This window comes from Oncorhynchus masou, unplaced genomic scaffold (genome assembly GCF_036934945.1).
Source record: "Oncorhynchus masou masou isolate Uvic2021 unplaced genomic scaffold, UVic_Omas_1.1 unplaced_scaffold_1404, whole genome shotgun sequence".
Lineage (NCBI taxonomy): Eukaryota > Metazoa > Chordata > Actinopteri > Salmoniformes > Salmonidae > Oncorhynchus > Oncorhynchus masou.
In genome coordinates this window covers 77,501-97,112 of record NW_027003974.1, presented here as the reverse complement: position 1 = coordinate 97,112, position 19,612 = coordinate 77,501, and the positions used below count along the sequence as shown (strand labels likewise).

At 45.6% G+C, this 19,612-nt stretch overlaps 1 pseudogene; it reads left to right on the top strand.

Annotated features, from left to right (window-relative positions):
- The window catches only part of LOC135530639 (tyrosine-protein phosphatase non-receptor type 9-like), a 58,758-nt pseudogene that overhangs the window by 4,514 nt on the left and 34,632 nt on the right, over positions 1–19,612 (top strand).

Genomic DNA, 19,612 nt, shown 5'->3' with positions numbered 1-19,612 from the left:
CCCCTCTAACCCCACCACCCCTCCCCCACCACCCCTCCCCCCACCATCCCCTCTAACCCCACCACCCCCTCCCCCCTCCGTCCCCTCTAACCCCACCACCCCTCCCCCACCACCCCTCCCCCACCGTCCCCTCTAACCCCACCACCCCTCCCCCACCGTCCCCTCTAACCCCACCACCCCTCCCCCACCACCCCTCCCCCACCACCCCCCCCTCACCGTCCCCTCTAACCCCACCACCCCTCCCCCACCACCCCTCCCCCCACCGTCCCCTCTAACCCCACCACCCCTCCCCCACCGTCCCCTCTAACCCCACCGTCCCCTCTAACCCCACCGTCCCCTCTAACCCCACCGTCCCCTCTAACCCCACCGCCCCTCTAACCCCACCGCCCCTCTAACCCCACCGCCCCTCTAACCCCACCGCCCCTCTAACCCCACCGCCCCCCCCACCGCCCCTCCCCCACCGCCCTCCCCCACCGCCCCTCTAACCCCACCGCCCCTCTAACCCCACCGCCCTCTAACCCCACCGCCCCTCTAACCCCACCGCCCCTCCCCACCGCCCCTCCCCACCGCCCCTCCCCCACCGCCCCCCTCCCCCACCGCCCCTCTAACCCCACCGCCCTCTAACCCCACCGCCCCTCTAACCCCACCGCCCCTCTAACCCCACCGCCCCTCTAACCCCACCGCCCCTCTAACCCCACCGCCCTCTAACCCCACCGCCCCTCCATCTGTCCCCAGGCGGTGGAGGAGTTCCTGACTGAGGTGCGTAGCAGGGAACATCCCCACAGTGCAGCTCTGGTCTCTCAGCCGACCGCCGTCAAATTCCTCATGGCGCGCAAGTTTGATGTCTCCCGAGCAATAGACCTCTTCCAGGCATACAAGGTACAGAGAGGGACCAGACGCTGTGTGTGTGTGTGTGTGTGAGAGAGTGACAGAGAGAGAGACAGAGAGTGAGAGTGACAGAGAGTTTGTGTGTGTGTGTGACAGAGAGAGAGACAGAGAGAGTGACAGAGAGTGTGTGTGTGTGTGACAGAGAGAGAGACAGAGAGAGAGAGTGACAGAGAGTGTGTGTGTGTGAGAGAGAGAGAGAGAGCATTTTTGTGTCTAGTCCCCGACATACACTGTAAATTCCCACCTATGCCAGAATGTGCTAATGGTTGACCCTTGACCTGTATGTCTGTGATTCGTCCAATCAGAACACGAGGATTAAGGAGGGCATCTTCAACATTAACCCAGAAGAGGAACCTCTCCGTTCTGAACTGCTCAGCGGAAAGTTCACCGTCCTGGTGAGGCCTCTGTGTGTGTGTGTGTGTGTGTGTGTGTACACGTGTTAGGGTTTTCTTTAGGAAAATGTTGCGCCCGGACAACGTGACCAGGGAAGAATTTGGTTTACTGGCCATTTTGATAAATTTACAAGATCCATATTATTTGGGAGTGATGGAGGTAGATATGTATAGGGGGAAGGGGACAGGGATACTGGAGTGATGGAGGTAGATATGTATAGAGGTAAGGAGACAGGGATACTGGAGTGATGGAGGTAGATATCTATAGGGGGAAGGAGACAGGGATACTGGAGTGATGGAGGTAGATATGTATAGGGGGAAGGGGACAGTGATACTGGAGTGATGGAGGTAGATATGTATAGGGGGAAGGGGACAGGGATACTGGAGTGATGGAGGTAGATATGTATAGGGGGAAGGGGACAGGGATACTGGAGTGATGGAGGTAGATATGTATAGGGGTAAGGAGACAGGGTTACTGGAGTGATGGAGGTAGATATGTATAGGGGGAAGGAGACAGGGATACTGTAGTGATGGAGGTAGATATGTATAGGGGGAAGGAGACAGGGATACTGGAGTGATGGAGGTAGATATGTATAGGGGGAGGGGGACAGGGATACTGGAGTGATGGAGGTAGATATGTATAGGGGGAAGGAGACAGGGATACTGGAGTGATGGAGGTAGATATGTATAGGAGACAGGGATACTGGAGTGATGGTGGTAGATATGTATAGGGGTAAGGAGACAGGGAAACTGGAGTGATGGAGGTAGATATGTATAGGTGGAAGGAGACAGGGATACTGGAGTGATGGAGGTAGATATGTATAGGGGGAAGGAGACAGGGATACTGGAGTGATGGAGGTAGATATGTATAGGGGGAAGGAGACAGGGATACTGGAGTGATGGAGGTAGATATGTATAGGGGGAAGGGGACAGGGATACTGGAGTGATGGAGGTAGATATGTTTAGGGGGAAGGGGACAGGGATACTGGAGTGATGGAGGTAGATATGTATAGGGGGAAGGAGACAGGGATACTGGAGTGATGGAGGTAGATATGTAGAGGGGAAGGAGACAGGGATACTGGAGTGATGGAGGTAGATATGTATAGGGGGAAGGAGACAGGGATACTTGAGTGATGGAGGTAGATATGTATAGGGGGAAGGAGACAGGGATACTGGAGTGATGGAGGTAGATATGTATAGGAGACAGGGATACTGGAGTGATGGTGGTAGATATGTATAGGGGTAAGGAGACAGGGAAACTGGAGTGATGGAGGTAGATATGTATAGGTGGAAGGAGACAGGGATACTGGAGTGATGGAGGTAGATATGTATAGGGGGAAGGAGACAGGGATACTGGAGTGATGGAGGTAGATATGTATAGGGGGAAGGAGACAGGGATACTGGAGTGATGGAGGTAGATATGTTTAGGGGGAAGGGGACAGGGATACTGGAGTGATGGAGGTAGATATGTATAGGGGGAAGGAGACAGGGATACTTGAGTGATGGAGGTAGATATGTATTGGGGGAAGGGGACAGGGATACTGGAGTGATGGAGGTAGATATGTATAGGGGGTTAGGAGACAGGGATACTGGAGTGATGGAGGTAGATATGTATAGGGGGAAGGGGACAGGGATACTGGAGTGATGGAGGTAGATATGTATAGGGGGAAGGAGACAGGGATACTGGAGTGATGGAGGTAGATATGTATAGTGGACAGGGATACTGGAGTGATGGAGGTAGATATGTATAGGGGGAAGGGGACAGGGATACTGGAGTGATGGAGGTAGATATGTATAGGCGTTTAGAGACAGGGATACTGGAGTGATGGAGGTAGATATGTATAGGGGGAAGGAGACAGGGATACTGGAGTGATGGAGGTAGATATGTATAGGGGACAGGGATACTGGAGTGATGGAGGTAGATATGTATAGGGGGAAGGGGACAGGGATACTGGAGTGATGGAGGTAGATATGTATAGGCGTTTAGAGACAGGGATACTGGAGTGATGGAGGTAGATATGTATAGGGGGAAGGAGACAGGGATACTGGAGTGATGGAGGTAGATATGTATAGGGGTAAGGGGACAGGGATACTGGAGTGATGGAGGTAGATATGTATAGGAGACAGGGATACTGGAGTGATGGAGGTAGATATGTATAGGGGTAAGGAGACAGGGATACTGGAGTGATGGAGGTAGATATGTAGAGGGGGAAGGACACAGGGATACTGGAGTGATGGAGGTAAATATGTATAGGGGGAAGGAGACGGGGATACTGGAGTGATGGAGGTAGATATGTATAGGGGGAAGGAGACAGGGATACTGGAGTGATGGAGGTAGATATGTATAGTGGACAGGGATACTGGATTGATGGAGGTAGATATGTATAGGGGGAAGGGGACAGGGATACTGGAGTGATGGAGGTAGATATGTATAGGAGACAGGGATACTGGAGTGATGGAGGTAGATATGTATAGGGGGAAGGAGACAGGGATACTGGAGTGATGGAGGTTGATATGTATAGGGGGTAAGGTGACAGGGATATTGGAGTGATGGAGGTAGATATGTATAGGGGGAAGGGGACAGGGATACTGGAGTGATGGAGGTAGATATGTATAGGGGGAAGGAGACAGGGATACTGGAGTGATGGAGGTAGATATGTATAGGGGGAAGGGGACAGGGATACTGGAGTGATGGAGGTAGATATGTATAGGGGGAAGGGGACAGGGAAACTGGAGTGATGGAGGTAGATATGTATAGGGGGAAGGAGACAGGGATACTGGAGTGATGGAGGTAGATATGTATGTTAGGTGACAGTGATACTGGAGTGATGGAGGTAGATATGTATAGGGGAAGGGGACAGGGATACTGGAGTGATGGAGGTAGATATGTATAGGGGGAAGGAGACAGGGATACTGGAGTGATGGAGGTAGATATGTATGTTAGGTGACAGTGATACTGGAGTGATGGAGGTAGATATGTATAGGGGAAGGGGACAGGGATACTGGAGTGATGGAGGTAGATATGTATAGGGGGAAGGAGACAGGAATACTGGAGTGATGGAGGTAGATATGTATAGGGGACAGGGATACTGGAGTGATGGAGGTAGATATGTATAGGGGGAAGGAGACAGGGATACTGGAGTGATGGAGGTAGATATGTATAGGGGGAAGGGGACAGGGGTATTGGAGTGATGGAGGTAGATATGTATAGAGGGAAGGAGACAGGGATACTGGAGTGATGGAGGTAGATATGCATAGGGGGAAGGGGACAGGGGTATTGGAGTGATGGAGGTAGATATGTATAGGGGGAAGGAGACAGGGATACTGGAGTGATGGAGGTAGATATGTATAGGGGTAAGGAGACAGGGATACTGGAGTGATGGAGGTAGATATGTATAGGGGGAAGGAGACGGGGATACTGGAGTGATGGAGGTAGATATGTATAGGGGTAAGGAGACAGGGATACCTGAGTGATGGAGGTAGATATCTATAGGGGGAAGGAGACAGGGATACTGGAGTGATGGAGGTAGATATGTATAGGGGACAGGGATACTGGAGTGATGGAGGTAGATATGTATAGGGGGAAGGAGACAGGGGTATTGGAGTGATGGAGGTAGATATGTATAGGGGGAAGGGGACAGGGATACTGGAGTGATGGAGGTAGATATGTATAGGGGTAAGGAGACAGGGATACTGGAGTGATGGAGGTAGATGTGTATAGGGGGAAGGGGACAGGGATACTAGGTTGATGGAGGTAGATATGTTTAGGGGGAAGGAGACAGGGATACTGGAGTGATGGAGGTAGATATGTATAGGGGGAAGGAGACAGGGATACTGGAGTGATGGAGGTAGATATGTATAGGGGTAAGGGGACAGGGATACCTGAGTGATGGAGGTAGATATCTATAGGGGGAAGGAGACAGGAATACTGGAGTGATGGAGGTAGATATGTATAGGGGGAAGGAGACAGGGATACTGGAGTGATGGAGGTAGATATGTATAGGGGGAAGGGGACAGGGATACTGGAGTGATGGAGGTAGATATGTATAGGGGGAAGGAGACAGGGATACTGGAGTGATGGAGGTAGATATGTATAGGGGGAAGGAGACAGGGATACTGGAGTGATGGAGGTAGATATGTATAGGGGGAAGGAGACAGGGATACTGGAGTGATGGAGGTAGATGTGTATAGGGGGAAGGGGACAGGGATACTAGGTTGATGGAGGTAGATATGTATAGGGGGAAGGGAACAGGGATACTGGAGTGATGGAGGTAGATATGTATAGGGGGAAGGGGACAGGGGTATTGGAGTGATGGAGGTAGATATGTATAGGGGGAAGGAGACAGGGATACCTGAGTGATGGAGGTAGATATGTATAGGAGACAGGGATACTGGAGTGATGGAGGTAGATATGTATAGGAGACAGGGATACTGGAGTGATGGAGGTAGATATGTATAGGGGGAAGGAGACGGGGATACTGGAGTGATGGAGGTAGATATGTATAGGGGGAAGGAGACAGGAATACTGGAGTGATGGAGGTAGATATGTATAGGAGACAGGGATACTGGAGTGATGGAGGTAGATATGTATAGGGGGAAGGAGACGGGGATACTGGAGTGATGGAGTTAGATATGTATAGGGGTAAGGAGACAGGGATACCTGAGTGATGGAGGTAGATATGTATAGGGGTAAGGAGACAGGGATACCTGAGTGATGGAGGTAGATATCTATAGGGGGAAGGAGACAGGGATACTGGAGTGATGGAGGTAGATATGTATAGGGGGAAGGGGACAGTGATACTGGAGTGATGGAGGTAGATATGTATAGGGGTAAGGAGACAGGGATACTGGAGTGATGGAGGTAGATATGTATAGGGGTAAGGGGACAGGGATACCTGAGTGATGGAGGTAGATATCTATAGGGGGAAGGAGACAGGAATACTGGAGTGATGGAGGTAGATATGTATAGGGGGAAGGAGACAGGGATACTGGAGTGATGGAGGTAGATATGTATAGGGGGAAGGAGACAGGGATACTGGAGTGATGGAGGTAGATATGTATAGGGGGAGGGGGACAGGGATACTGGAGTGATGGAGGTAGATATGTATAGGGGGAAGGAGACAGGGATACTGGAGTGATGGAGGTAGATATGTATAGGAGACAGGGATACTGGAGTGATGGTGGTAGATATGTATAGGGGTAAGGAGACAGGGAAACTGGAGTGATGGAGGTAGATATGTATAGGTGGAAGGAGACAGGGATACTGGAGTGATGGAGGTAGATATGTATAGGGGGAAGGAGACAGGGATACTGGAGTGATGGAGGTAGATATGTATAGGGGGAAGGAGACAGGGATACTGGAGTGATGGAGGTAGATATGTTTAGGGGGAAGGGGACAGGGATACTGGAGTGATGGAGGTAGATATGTTTAGGGGGAAGGGGACAGGGATACTGGAGTGATGGAGGTAGATATGTATAGGGGAAGGAGACAGGGATACTGGAGTGATGGAGGTAGATATGTAGAGGGGGAAGGAGACAGGGATACTGGAGTGATGGAGGTAGATATGTATAGGGGGAAGGAGACAGGGATACTTGAGTGATGGAGGTAGATATGTATAGGGGGAAGGAGACAGGGATACTGGAGTGATGGAGGTAGATATGTATAGGAGACAGGGATACTGGAGTGATGGTGGTAGATATGTATAGGGGTAAGGAGACAGGGAAACTGGAGTGATGGAGGTAGATATGTATAGGTGGAAGGAGACAGGGATACTGGAGTGATGGAGGTAGATATGTATAGGGGGAAGGAGACAGGGATACTGGAGTGATGGAGGTAGATATGTATAGGGGAAGGAGACAGGGATACTGGAGTGATGGAGGTAGATGTGTATAGGGGGAAGGGGACAGGGATACTAGGTTGATGGAGGTAGATATGTATAGGGGGAAGGGAACAGGGATACTGGAGTGATGGAGGTAGATATGTATAGGGGGAAGGGGACAGGGGTATTGGAGTGATGGAGGTAGATATGTATAGGGGGAAGGAGACAGGGATACCTGAGTGATGGAGGTAGATATGTATAGGAGACAGGGATACTGGAGTGATGGAGGTAGATATGTATAGGAGACAGGGATACTGGAGTGATGGAGGTAGATATGTATAGGGGGAAGGAGACAGGGATACTGGAGTGATGGAGGTAGATATGTATAGGGGGAAGGAGACAGGAATACTGGAGTGATGGAGGTAGATATGTATAGGAGACAGGGATACTGGAGTGATGGAGGTAGATATGTATAGGGGGAAGGAGACGGGGATACTGGAGTGATGGAGGTAGATATGTATAGGGGGAAGGGGACAGGGATACTGGAGTGATGGAGGTAGATATGTATAGGGGTAAGGAGACAGGGATACCTGAGTGATGGAGGTAGATATCTATAGGGGGAAGGAGACAGGGATACTGGAGTGATGGAGGTAGATATGTATAGGGGGAAGGGGACAGTGATACTGGAGTGATGGAGGTAGATATGTATAGGGGTAAGGAGACAGGGATACTGGAGTGATGGAGGTAGATATGTATAGGGGTAAGGGGACAGGGATACCTGAGTGATGGAGGTAGATATCTATAGGGGGAAGGAGACAGGAATACTGGAGTGATGGAGGTAGATATGTATAGGGGGAAGGAGACAGGGATACTGGAGTGATGCCACACTTTTGGTTTATTTCATAACTATCATTTACGAGATGTCAAATGTGAGCAATGAGCATGTGTCTGGTTTCTCTGCCCTGATCATGTTGAGAGGGAGCAGATGTCTGGTTTCTCTGCCCTGATCACGTTGAGGGGGCATGTGTCTGGTTTCTCTGCCCTGAGCGTTGATGGAGCATGTGTCTGGTTTCTCTGCCCTGAGCGGTTGATGGAGCATGTCTGGTTTCTCTGCCCTGAGCGGTTGATGGAGCATTTGTCTGGTTTCTCTGCCCTGAGCGGTTGAGGGAGCATGTGTCTGGTTTCTCTGCCCTGATCATGTTGAGGGGGCATGTGTCTGGTTTCTCTGCCCTGAGCGGTTGAGGGAGCATGTGTCTGGTTTCTCTGCCCTGATCCTGTTGAGGGAGCGCACATGCCTGAACACGAATAGAAGTTCCTGGCCTGCTGTGTCGAAATGTAGGAAAGTGCTTGTTTTTTAAATGTTGTACCTCCATTGCGAATGATAATATATTAAAACTATAGTTCTTCACAGTAAGCTTTTTGAACAATCTTTCTAATAATTTCCCCCTCGATAATCAGAGATCCTCGGTGTGAAAGTGCAATAGAATGGCCTACTGCAGCATTGGCCAATAGGCTGTGTGTTCCATGGAAGGGCCTACTGCAGCATTGGCCAATAGGCTGTGTGTTCCATGGAAGGGCCTGCTGCAGCATTGGCCAATAGGCTGTGTGTTCCACGGAAGGGCCTACTGCAGCATTAGCCAATAGGCTGTGTGTTCCATGGAAGGGCCTACTGCAGCATTGGCCAATAGGCTGTGTGTTCCATGGAAGGGCCTGCTGCAGCATTAGCCAATAGGCTGTGTGTTCCATGGAAGGGCCTACTGCAGCATTGGCCAATAGGCTGTGTGTTCCATGGAAGGGCCTACTGCAGCATTGGCCAATAGGCTGTGTGTTCCATGGAAGGGCCTACTGCAGCATTGGCCAATAGGCTGTGTGTTCCATGGAAGGGCCTACTGCAGCATTGGCCAATAGGCTGTGTGTTCCATGGAAGGGCCTACTGCAGCATTGGCCAATAGGCTGTGTGTTCCATGAGCCCATTTCTTTACCTGCCAATAGATCACGGCGTATCAATGTGGTCACATGATAGAGGCTGGTGATCTCACATTTCGTTGAATTTTAACTTTTAGCTTTTTGTTATTTTAATTCAGATTTTTATGATTAATCATGGTGACAATGATTTTAGAGAAACAAAAAAATGTTATTTTTGAATACGTGCACAGTACACAGTAATAATTTGAAATTAAACTGATTTTTAAACATTTATTTAACTAGGTTCATTAAGAACAAATTATTATTTTCAATGATGGCCTAGGAACAGTGGGTTAACTGCCTGTTCAGGGGCAGAACGACAGATTTGTACCTTGTCAGCTCGGGGGTTTGAACTTACAACCTTCCGGTTACTAGTCCAACGCTCTAACCACTAGGCTACCCTGCCGCCCCGATTACGGCATTAAAACACCTGGTTCTCTGACCCATCTTTAAAATGATTAGGCATTCCAGAGGTGTGTTTGATCTGAGCATGTGCCGTGTCGGTCTCCCTCTTCATCACCACCCGTGTCGGTCTCCCTCTTCATCTCTTCATGCCCGTACCTGACTGGGAGGGGAGCTGGTTGCCCGTACCTGACTGGGTGTGGAGCTGGTTGCCCGTACCTGACTGGGTGACGAGCTGGTTGCCCGTACCTGACTGGGTGTGGAGCTGGTTGCCCGTACCTGACTGGGTGTGGAGCTGGTTGCCCGTACCTGACTGGGTGTGGAGCTGGTTGCCCGTACCTGACTGGGTGTGGAGCTGGTTGCCCGTACCTGACTGGGAGGGGAGCTGGTTGCCCGTACCTGACTGGGTGTGGAGCTGGTTGCCCGTACCTGACTGGGTGTGGAGCTGGTTGCCCGTACCTGACTGGGTGTGGAGCTGGTTGCCCGTACCTGACTGGGTGTGGAGCTGGTTGCCCGTACCTGACTGGGTGGGGAGCTGGTTGCCCGTACCTGACTGGGTGGGGAGCTGGTTGCCCGTACCTGAATGGGTGGGGAGCTGGTTGCCCGTACCTGACTGGGTGTGGAGCTGGTTGCCCGTACCTGACTGGGAGGGGAGCTGGTTGCCCGTACCTGACGGGGAGGGGAGCTGGTTGCCCGTACCTGACTGGGAGGGGAGCTGGTTGCCCGTACCTGAATGGGTGGGGAGCTGGTTGCCCGTACCTGACTGGGAGGGGAGCTGGTTGCCCGTACCTGACTGGGAGGGGAGCTGGTTGCCCGTACCTGACTGGGAGGGGAGCTGGTTGCCCGTACCTGACTGGGAGGGGAGCTGGTTGCCCGTACCTGACTGGGAGGGGAGCTGGTTGCCCGTACCTGACTGGGTGGGGAGCTGGTTGTCCGTACCTGACTGGGAGGGGAGCTGGTTGCCCGTACCTGACTGGGAGGGGAGCTGGTTGCCCGTACCTGACTGGGAGGGGAGCTGGTTGCCCGTACCTGACTGGGAGGGGAGCTGGTTGCCCGTACCTCTGTCTCTCTCTCTCTCCCTCTCTCTCTACCCTCCCTCTCTCTCTCTCCCCCTCCCTCTCTCTCTCTCCTGGAAAAGCTGCCGTCTATGAGCAGAGGAAGGAGGAAAAAGAGAAGAGTGAGCTGACAGGCAGCAGGCCCTCTCGCCCTCCCGTCTGACTCCTTCTTCTCTCTTTCCTCTTCTTTCCCTCTGAGGGTTTGTCTGATGATGAATGGGGCTGTCTGAACAAACCCTCACCAATTAGACCGAGAAGGGGAGGGAGGGAGGGATAGAAAGACTGAAGTGAAGAGGGAGGATGTGAGAAAAGAGATAGAAAATGCGTTCTGTTGTGTTTACAGTAAAGGTCATGAGGACTCAGTAAAGATCTACTAGAATGTGGTCTGTTGTGTTTACAGTAAAGGTCATGAGGACTCAGTAAAGATCTACTAGAATACGGTCTGTTGTGTTTACAGTAAAGGTCATGAGGACGAAGTAAAGATCTACTAGAATGCGGTCTGTTGTGTTTACGGTAAAGGTCATGAGGACTCAGTAAAGATCTACTAGAATACGGTCTGTTGTGTTTACAGTAAAGGTCATGAGGACGAAGTAAGGATCTACTAGAATACGGTCTGTTGTGTTTACAGTAAAGGTCATGAGGACTCAGTAAAGATCTACTAGAATACGGTCTGTTGTGTTTACAGTAAAGGTCACGAGGACTCAGTAAAGATCTACTAGAATGCGTTCTGTTGTGTTTACAGTAAAGGTCACGAGGACTCAGTAAAGATCTACTAGAATGCGGTCTGTTGTGTTTACAGTAAAGGTCATGAGGACGAAGTAAAGATCTACTAGAATACGGTCTGTTGTGTTTACAGTAAAGGTCATGAGGACGAAGTAAAGATCTACTAGAATACGGTCTGTTGTGTTTACAGTAAAGGTCATGAGGACGAAGTAAAGATCTACTAGAATACGGTCTGTTGTGTTTACAGTAAAGGTCATGAGGACGAAGTAAAGATCTACTAGAATACGGTCTGTTGTGTTTACAGTAAAGGTCATGAGGACGAAGTAAAGATCTACTAGAATACGGTCTGTTGTGTTTACAGTAAAGGTCATGAGGACTCAGTAAAGATCTACTAGAATACTGTCTGTTGTGTTTACGGTAAAGGTCATGAGGACGAAGTAAGGATCTACTAGAATACGGTCTGTTGTGTTTACAGTAAAGGTCATGAGGACTCAGTAAAGGTTTGCTAGAATGCTGTGTTTACGGTAAAGCTCTCTGTGTTTCAGCCTGGTCGTGATGCAAAGGGTGCTGCTCTGGCTCTGTTCACCGCTCGTCTCCACCGCTCTGACGTCACTACCCATAGGGCTGTGCTGCAGGCCATCATCTTTCAGCTGGACAAAGCCATCGAGAGGTAAGAGGTATTCTCTCTCACTCTCCTTAATTAGTCATATTCTCTTCCTCTCTCCTTAATTAGTCCTATTCTCTCTCTCTCCTTAATTAGTCCTATTCTCTCTCTCTCCTTAATTAGTCCTATTCTCTCTCTCTCCTTAATTAGTCCTATTCTCTCTCTCTCCTTAATTAGTCCTATTCTCTCTCTCCCCTTAATTAGTCCTATTCTCTCTCTCTCCTTAATTAGTCCTATTCTCTCTCTCTCCTTAATTAGTCCTATTCTCTCTCACTCTCCTTAATTAGTCCTATTCTCTCTCTCCTAAATTAGTCCTATTCTCTCTCTCTCCTTAATTAGTCCTATTCTCTCTCTCTCCTTAATTAGTCCTATTCTCTCTCTCTCCTTAATTAGTCCTATTCTCTCTCTCTCCTTAATTAGTCCTATTCTCTCTCTCTCCTTAATTAGTCCTATTCTCTCTCTCTCCTTAATTAGTCCTATTCTCTCTCTCCTTAATTAGTCCTATTCTCTCTCTCTCTCCTTAATTAGTCCTATTCTCTCTCTCTCCTTAATTAGTCCTATTCTCTCTCCTTAATTAGTCCTTAATTAATTAGTCCTATTCTCTCTCTCTCCTTAATTAGTCCTATTCTCTTCCTCTCTCCTTAATTAGTCCTATTCTCTCCCTCTCTCCTTAATTAGTCCTATTCTCTCTCTCTAAATTAGTCCTATTCTCTCCATCTCTCCTTAATTAGTCCTATTCTCTTTCTCTCTCCTTCTAATTAGTCCTATTCTCTCTCTCTCTCCTTAATCCTTAATTAGTCCTATTCTCTCTCTCTCCTTAATTAGTCCTATTCTCTTCCTCTCTCCTTAATTAGTCCTATTCTCTCTCTCTCCTTAATTAGTCCTATTCTCTCCATCTCTCCTTAATTAGTCCTATTCTCTCCAATTAGTCCTATTCTCCTTAATTAGTCCTATTCTCTTCCTCTCTCCTTAATTAGTCCTATTCTCTCCTCTCTTAATTAGTCCTATTCTCTCCATCTCTCCTTAATTAGTCCTATTCTCTCTCTTCCTTAATTAGTCCTATTCTCTCTCTCTCCTTAATTAGTCCTATTCTCTCCATCTCTCTTAATTAGTCCTATTCTCTCTTCTAAATTAGTCCTATTCTCTCCTCTCTCCTTAATTAGTCCTATTCTCTCTCTCTCCTTAATTAGTCCTATTCTCTCCATCTCTCCTTAATTAGTCCTATTCTCTCTCTCTCCTTAATTAGTCCTATTCTCTCCATCTCTCCTTAATTAGTCCTATTCTCTCCAATTAGTCTCTCCTTAATTAGTCCTATTCTCTCTCTCCTTAATTAGTCCTATTCTCTCTCTCTCCTTAATTAGTCCTATTCTCTCTCTCTCCTTAATTAGTCCTATTCTCTCTCTCTCCTTAATTAGTCCTATTCTCTCTCTCTCCTTAATTAGTCCTATTCTCTCTCTCTCCTTAATTAGTCCTATTCTCTCTCTCTCCTTAATTAGTCCTATTCTCTCTCTCTCCTTAATTAGTCCTATTCTCTCTCTCTCCTTAATTAGTCCTATTCTCTCTTCTCCTTATTAGTCTATTCTCTCTCTCTCCTTAATTAGTCCTATTCTCTCTCTCTCTCCTTAATTAGTCCTATTCTCTCTCTCTCCTTAATTAGTCCTATTCTCTCTCTCTCCTTAATTAGTCCTATTCTCTCTCTCTCTCCTTAATTAGTCCTATTCTCTTCCTCTCTCCTTAATTAGTCCTATTCTCTCCCTCTCTCCTTAATTAGTCCTATTCTCTCTCTTCTAAATTAGTCCTATTCTCTCTCTCTCCTTAATTAGTCCTATTCTCTTTCTCTTAATTAGTCCTCTTCTAAATTAGTCCTATTCTCTCTCTCTCCTTAATTAGTCCTATTCTCTCTCTCTCCTTAATTAGTCCTATTCTCTTCCTCTCTCCTTAATTAGTCCTATTCTCTCTCTCTCCTTAATTAGTCCTATTCTCTCCATCTCTCCTTAATTAGTCCTATTCTCTCCATCTCTCCTTAATTAGTCCTATTCTCTCTCTCTCTCCTTAATTAGTCCTATTCTCTCCATCTCTCCTTAATTAGTCCTATTCTCTCTCTTCTAAATTAGTCCTATTCTCTTCCTCTCTCCTTAATTAGTCCTATTCTCTCTCTCTCCTTAATTAGTCCTATTCTCTCTCTCTCCTTAATTAGTCCTATTCTCTCTCTCTCCTTAATTAGTCCTATTCTCTCCATATCTCCTTAATTAGTCCTATTCTCTCCATCTCTCCTTAATTAGTCCTATTCTCTCCATCTCTCCTTAATTAGTCCTATTCTCTCCATCTCTCCTTAATTAGTCCTATTCTCTCTCTCTCCTTAATTAGTCCTATTCTCTCCCTCTCTCCTTAATTAGTCCTATTCTCTCTCTCTCCTTAATTAGTCCTATTCTCTCCATCTCTCCTTAATTAGTCCTATTCTCTTCCTCTCTCCTTAATTAGTCCTATTCTCTCTCTCTCCTTAATTAGTCCTATTCTCTCCATCTCTCCTTAATTAGTCCTATTCTCTCTCTCTCTTAATTAGTCCTATTCTCTCCATCTCTCCTTAATTAGTCCTATTCTCTCCATCTCTCCTTAATTAGTCCTATTCTCTTCCTCTCTCCTTAATTAGTCCTATTCTCTCTCTCTCCTTAATTAGTCCTATTCTCTCTCTCTCCTTAATTAGTCCTATTCTCTCCATATCTCCTTAATTAGTCCTATTCTCTCCATCTCTCCTTAATTAGTCATATTCTCTCCATCTCTCCTTAATTAGTCCTATTCTCTCCATCTCTCCTTAATTAGTCCTATTCTCTCTCTCTCCTTAATTAGTCCTATTCTCTCTCTCTCCTTAATTAGTCCTATTCTCTCCCTCTCTCCTTAATTATTCCTATTCTCTCCATCTCTCCTTAATTAGTCCTATTCTCTCTCTCTCTCCTTAATTAGTCCTATTCTCTCTCTCCTTAATTAGTCCTATTCTCTCTCTCCTTAATTAGTCCTATTCTCTTCCTCTCTCTCGCCTTAATTAGTCCTATTCTCTTCCTCCATCTCTCATTGATTAGTCCTATTCTCTCCATCTCTCATTAATTAGTCCTATTCTCTCTCTCTCTCCTTAATTAGTCCTATTCTCTTCCTCCATCTCTCATTAATTAGTCCTATTCTCTCTCATTAATTAGTCCTATTCTCTCTCTCTCTCTCTCTCTCTCTCTCTCTCTCATTAATTAGTCCTATTCTCTCTCTCTCTCTCATTAATTAGTCCTATTCTCTCTCTCTCTCATTAATTAGTCCTATTCTCTCCATCTCTCCTTAATTAGTCATATTCTCTCTCTCATTAATTAGTCCTATTCTCTCCATCTCTCCTTAATTAGTCCTATTCTCTCTCTCATTAATTAGTCATATTCTCTCTCTCTCCTTAATTAGTCCTATTCTCTCTCTCTCTCATTAATTAGTCCTTTTCTCTCCCTCTCTCCTTAATTAGTCATATTCTCTCTCTCTCCTTAATTAGTCCTATTCTCTCTCTCTCTCATTAATTAGTCCTTTTCTCTCCCTCTCTCCTTAATTAGTCCTATTCTCTCTCTCTCTCATTAATTAGTCCTTTTCTCTCCCTCTCTCCTTAATTAGTCCTATTCTCTCTCTCTCTCATTAATTAGTCCTATTCTCTTCCTCTCTCCTTAATTAGTCCTATTCTCTCCATCTCTCCTTAATTAGTCATATTCTCTCTCTCTCCTTAATTAGTCCTATTCTCTCTCCTTAATTAGTCCTATTCTCTCTCTCCTTAATTAGTCCTATTCTCTCTCTCTCCTTAATTAGTCCTATTCTCTCTCTCTCCTTAATTAGTCCTATTCTCTCTCTCTCCTTAATTAGTCCTATTCTCTCTCTCTCCTTAATTAGTCCTATTCTCTCTCTCTCCTTAATTAGTCCTATTCTCTCTCTCTCCTTAATTAGTCCTATTCTCTCCCTCTCTCCTTAATTAGTCCTATTCTCTCCATCTCTCCTTAATTAGTCCTATTCTCTTCCTCTCTCTCTCCTTAATTAGTCCTATTCTCTTCCTCCATCTCTCATTAATTAGTCCTATTCTCTCTCTCATTAATTAGTCCTATTCTCTCTCTCTCTCATTAATTAGACCTATTCTCTCCATCTCTCTCATTAATTAGTCCTATTCTCTCTCTCTCTCTCCTTAATTAGTCCTATTCTCTCTCTCTCTCATTAATTAGTCCTATTCTCTCCATCTCTCCTTAATTAGTCCTATTCTCTTCCTCTCTCCCTCCTTAATTAGTCCTATTCTCTCTCTCTCTCTCCTTAATTAGTCCTATTCTTTCTCTCTCTCCTTAATTAGTCCTATTCTCTCTTTAATTAGTCCTATTCTCTCTCTCATTAATTAGTCCTATTCTCTCTCTCTCCTTAATTAGTCCTATTCTCTCCATCTCTCCTTAATTAGTCCTATTCTCTCCATCTCTCCTTAATTAGTCCTTTTCTCTCCATCTCTCCTTAATTAGTCCTATTCTCTTCCTCTCTCTCTCTCCTTAATTAGTCCTATTCTCTTCCTCTCTCTCTCTCCTTAATTAGTCCTATTCTCTTCCTCTCTCTCTCCTTAATTAGTCCTATTCTCTCTCTCCTTAATTAGTCCTATTCTCTCTCTCTCTCTCCTTAATTAGTCCTATTCTCTCCATCTCTCCTTAATTAGTCCTATTCTCTCCATCTCTCCTTAATTAGTCCTATTCTCTCTCTCTCTCTCATTAATTAGTCCTATTCTCTCCATCTCTCCTTAATTAGTCCTATTCTCTTCCTCTCTCTCTCCTTAATTAGTCCTATTCTCTTCCTCTCTCTCTCCTTAATTAGTCCTATTCTCTTCCTCCATCTCTCATTAATTAGTCCTATTTTCTCTCTCATTAATTAGTCCTATTCTCTCTCTCTCTCTCATTAATTAGTCCTATTCTCTCTCTCTCTCATTAATTAGTCCTATTCTCTCTCTCTCTCTCATTAATTTGTCCTATTCTCTCTCTCTCTCATTAATTAGTCATATTCTCTCTCTCTCTCTCATTAATTAGTCCTATTCTCTCTCTCTCTCTCTCATTAATTAGTCCTATTCTCTCTCTCTCTCTCTCTCTCATTAATTAGTCATATTCTCTCTCTCTCTCTCATTAATTAGTCCTATTCTCTCTCTCTCTCTCTCTCTCTCTCTCTCTCTCTCTCCTTAATTAGTCCTATTCTCTCTCTCTCCTTAATTAGTCCTATTCTCTCCCTCTCTCCTTAATTAGTCCTATTCTCTCCATCTCTCCTTAATTAGTCCTATTCTCTTCCTCTCTCTCTCCTTAATTAGTCCTATTCTCTTCCTCCATCTCTCATTAATTAGTCCTATTCTCTCTCTCATTAATTAGTCCTATTCTCTCTCTCTCTCATTAATTAGACCTATTCTCTCCATCTCTCTCATTAATTAGTCCTATTCTCTCTCTCTCTCTCCTTAATTAGTCCTATTCTCTCTCTCTCTCCTTAATTAGTCCTATTCTCTCCATCTCTCCTTAATTAGTCCTATTCTCTTCCTCTCTCCCTCCTTAATTAGTCCTATTCTCTCTCTCTCTCTCCTTAATTAGTCCTATTCTTTCTCTCTCTCCTTAATTAGTCCTATTCTCTCTTTAATTAGTCCTATTCTCTCTCTCATTAATTAGTCCTATTCTCTCTCTCTCCTTAATTAGTCATATTCTCTCCATCTCTCCTTAATTAGTCCTATTCTCTCCATCTCTCCTTAATTAGTCCTTTTCTCTCCATCTCTCCTTAATTAGTCCTATTCTCTTCCTCTCTCTCTCTCCTTAATTAGTCCTATTCTCTTCCTCTCTCTCTCTCCTTAATTAGTCCTATTCTCTTCCTCTCTCTCTCCTTAATTAGTCCTATTCTCTCTCTCCTTAATTAGTCCTATTCTCTCTCTCTCTCTTAATTAGTCCTATTCTCTCCATCTCTCCTTAATTAGTCCTATTCTCTCCATCTCTCCTTAATTAGTCCTATTCTCTCTCTCTCTCTCATTAATTAGTCCTATTCTCTTCCTCTCTCTCTCCTTAATTAGTCCTATTCTCTTCCTCTCTCTCTCCTTAATTAGTCCTATTCTCTTCCTCCATCTCTCATTAATTAGTCCTATTTTCTCTCTCATTAATTAGTCCTATTCTCTCTCTCTCTCTCATTAATTAGTCCTATTCTCTCTCTCTCTCATTAATTAGTCCTATTCTCTCTCTCTCTCTCTCATTAATTTGTCCTATTCTCTCTCTCATTAATTAGTCATATTCTCTCTCTCTCTCTCATTAATTAGTCCTATTCTCTCTCTCTCTCTCATTAATTAGTCCTATTCTCTCTCTCTCTCTCTCATTAATTAGTCATATTCTCTCTCTCTCTCTCTCTCATTAATTAGTCCTATTCTCTCTCTCTCTCTCTCTCTCTCTCTCTCTCTCTCTCTCTCTCTCATTAATTAGTCCTATTCTCTCTCTCTCTCATTAATTAGTCCTATTCTCTCTCTCTCTCATTAATTAGTCCTATTCTCTCTCTCTCTCATTAATTAGTCCTATTCTCTCCCTCTCTCATTAATTAGTCCTATTCTCTCTCTCTCTCTCATTAATTAGTCCTATTCTCTCTCTCTCTCTCTCTCTCTCTCTCTCTCTCTCTCTCTCATTAATTAGTCCTATTCTCTCCCTCTCTCATTAATTAGTCCTATTCTCTTCCCTCTCTCGCTCCTTCACCTCTCAATCCTTTAATGTACATAACAGAGAACTCACCTCCTCTCTCCCTCCCTTCCTCTCTCCCTCCCTTCCTCTCTCCCTCCCTTCCCCTCTCCCTCCCTTCCTCTCTCCAGTGTTGACACCCAGAGAGATGGTTTAATATTCATCTATGACATGACCAACTCCAGCTATGGGAACTTTGACTATGAGCTCTGTGTCAAGATCCTCGACCTCCTCAAGGTAACACACCGCCTGCGTCCCAAATGACTCCCTGTGTCAAATGACTCCCTGTGTCCCAAATGACTCCCTGTGTCCCAAATGACTCCCTGTGTCCCAAATGACTCCCTGTGTCAACAATGCAGAGATAAAGTAAGAAAATGTACATTAAAAAATATTAAATAGTATAAAATTAAATAACAATAATGAGGCTAAAAACAGTGTTACCAGAACCCGGTCAATGGGCCCGTGTTACCAGAACCCGGTCAATGGGCCGTGTTACCAGAACCCAGTCAATATCCTCGATGCATCATACCGTATATAGTACATTACTCTGGTAGTAGTTCACTATATAGGGAATAGGGCTCTGGTCACTAGTAGTTCACTATATAGGGAATAGGGCTCTGGTCACTAGTAGTTCACTATATAGGGAATAGGGCTCTGGTCACTAGTAGTTCACTATATAGGGAACAGGGCTCTGGTCACTAGTAGTTAACTATGTAGGGAATAGGACTCTGGTCACTAGTAGTTCACTAGATAGGGAATAGGACTCTGGTTACTAGTAGTGCACTATATAGGGAATAGGGCTCTGGTCACTAGTAGTTCACTAGATAGGGAATAGGACTCTGGTTACTAGTAGTTCACTATATAGGGAATAGGGCTCTGGTCTATAGTAGTAACACTATATAGTGAATAAGGCTCTGGTCACTAGTAGTTCACTATATAGGGAATAGGGCTCTGGTCACTAGTAGTTCACTAGATAGGGAATAGG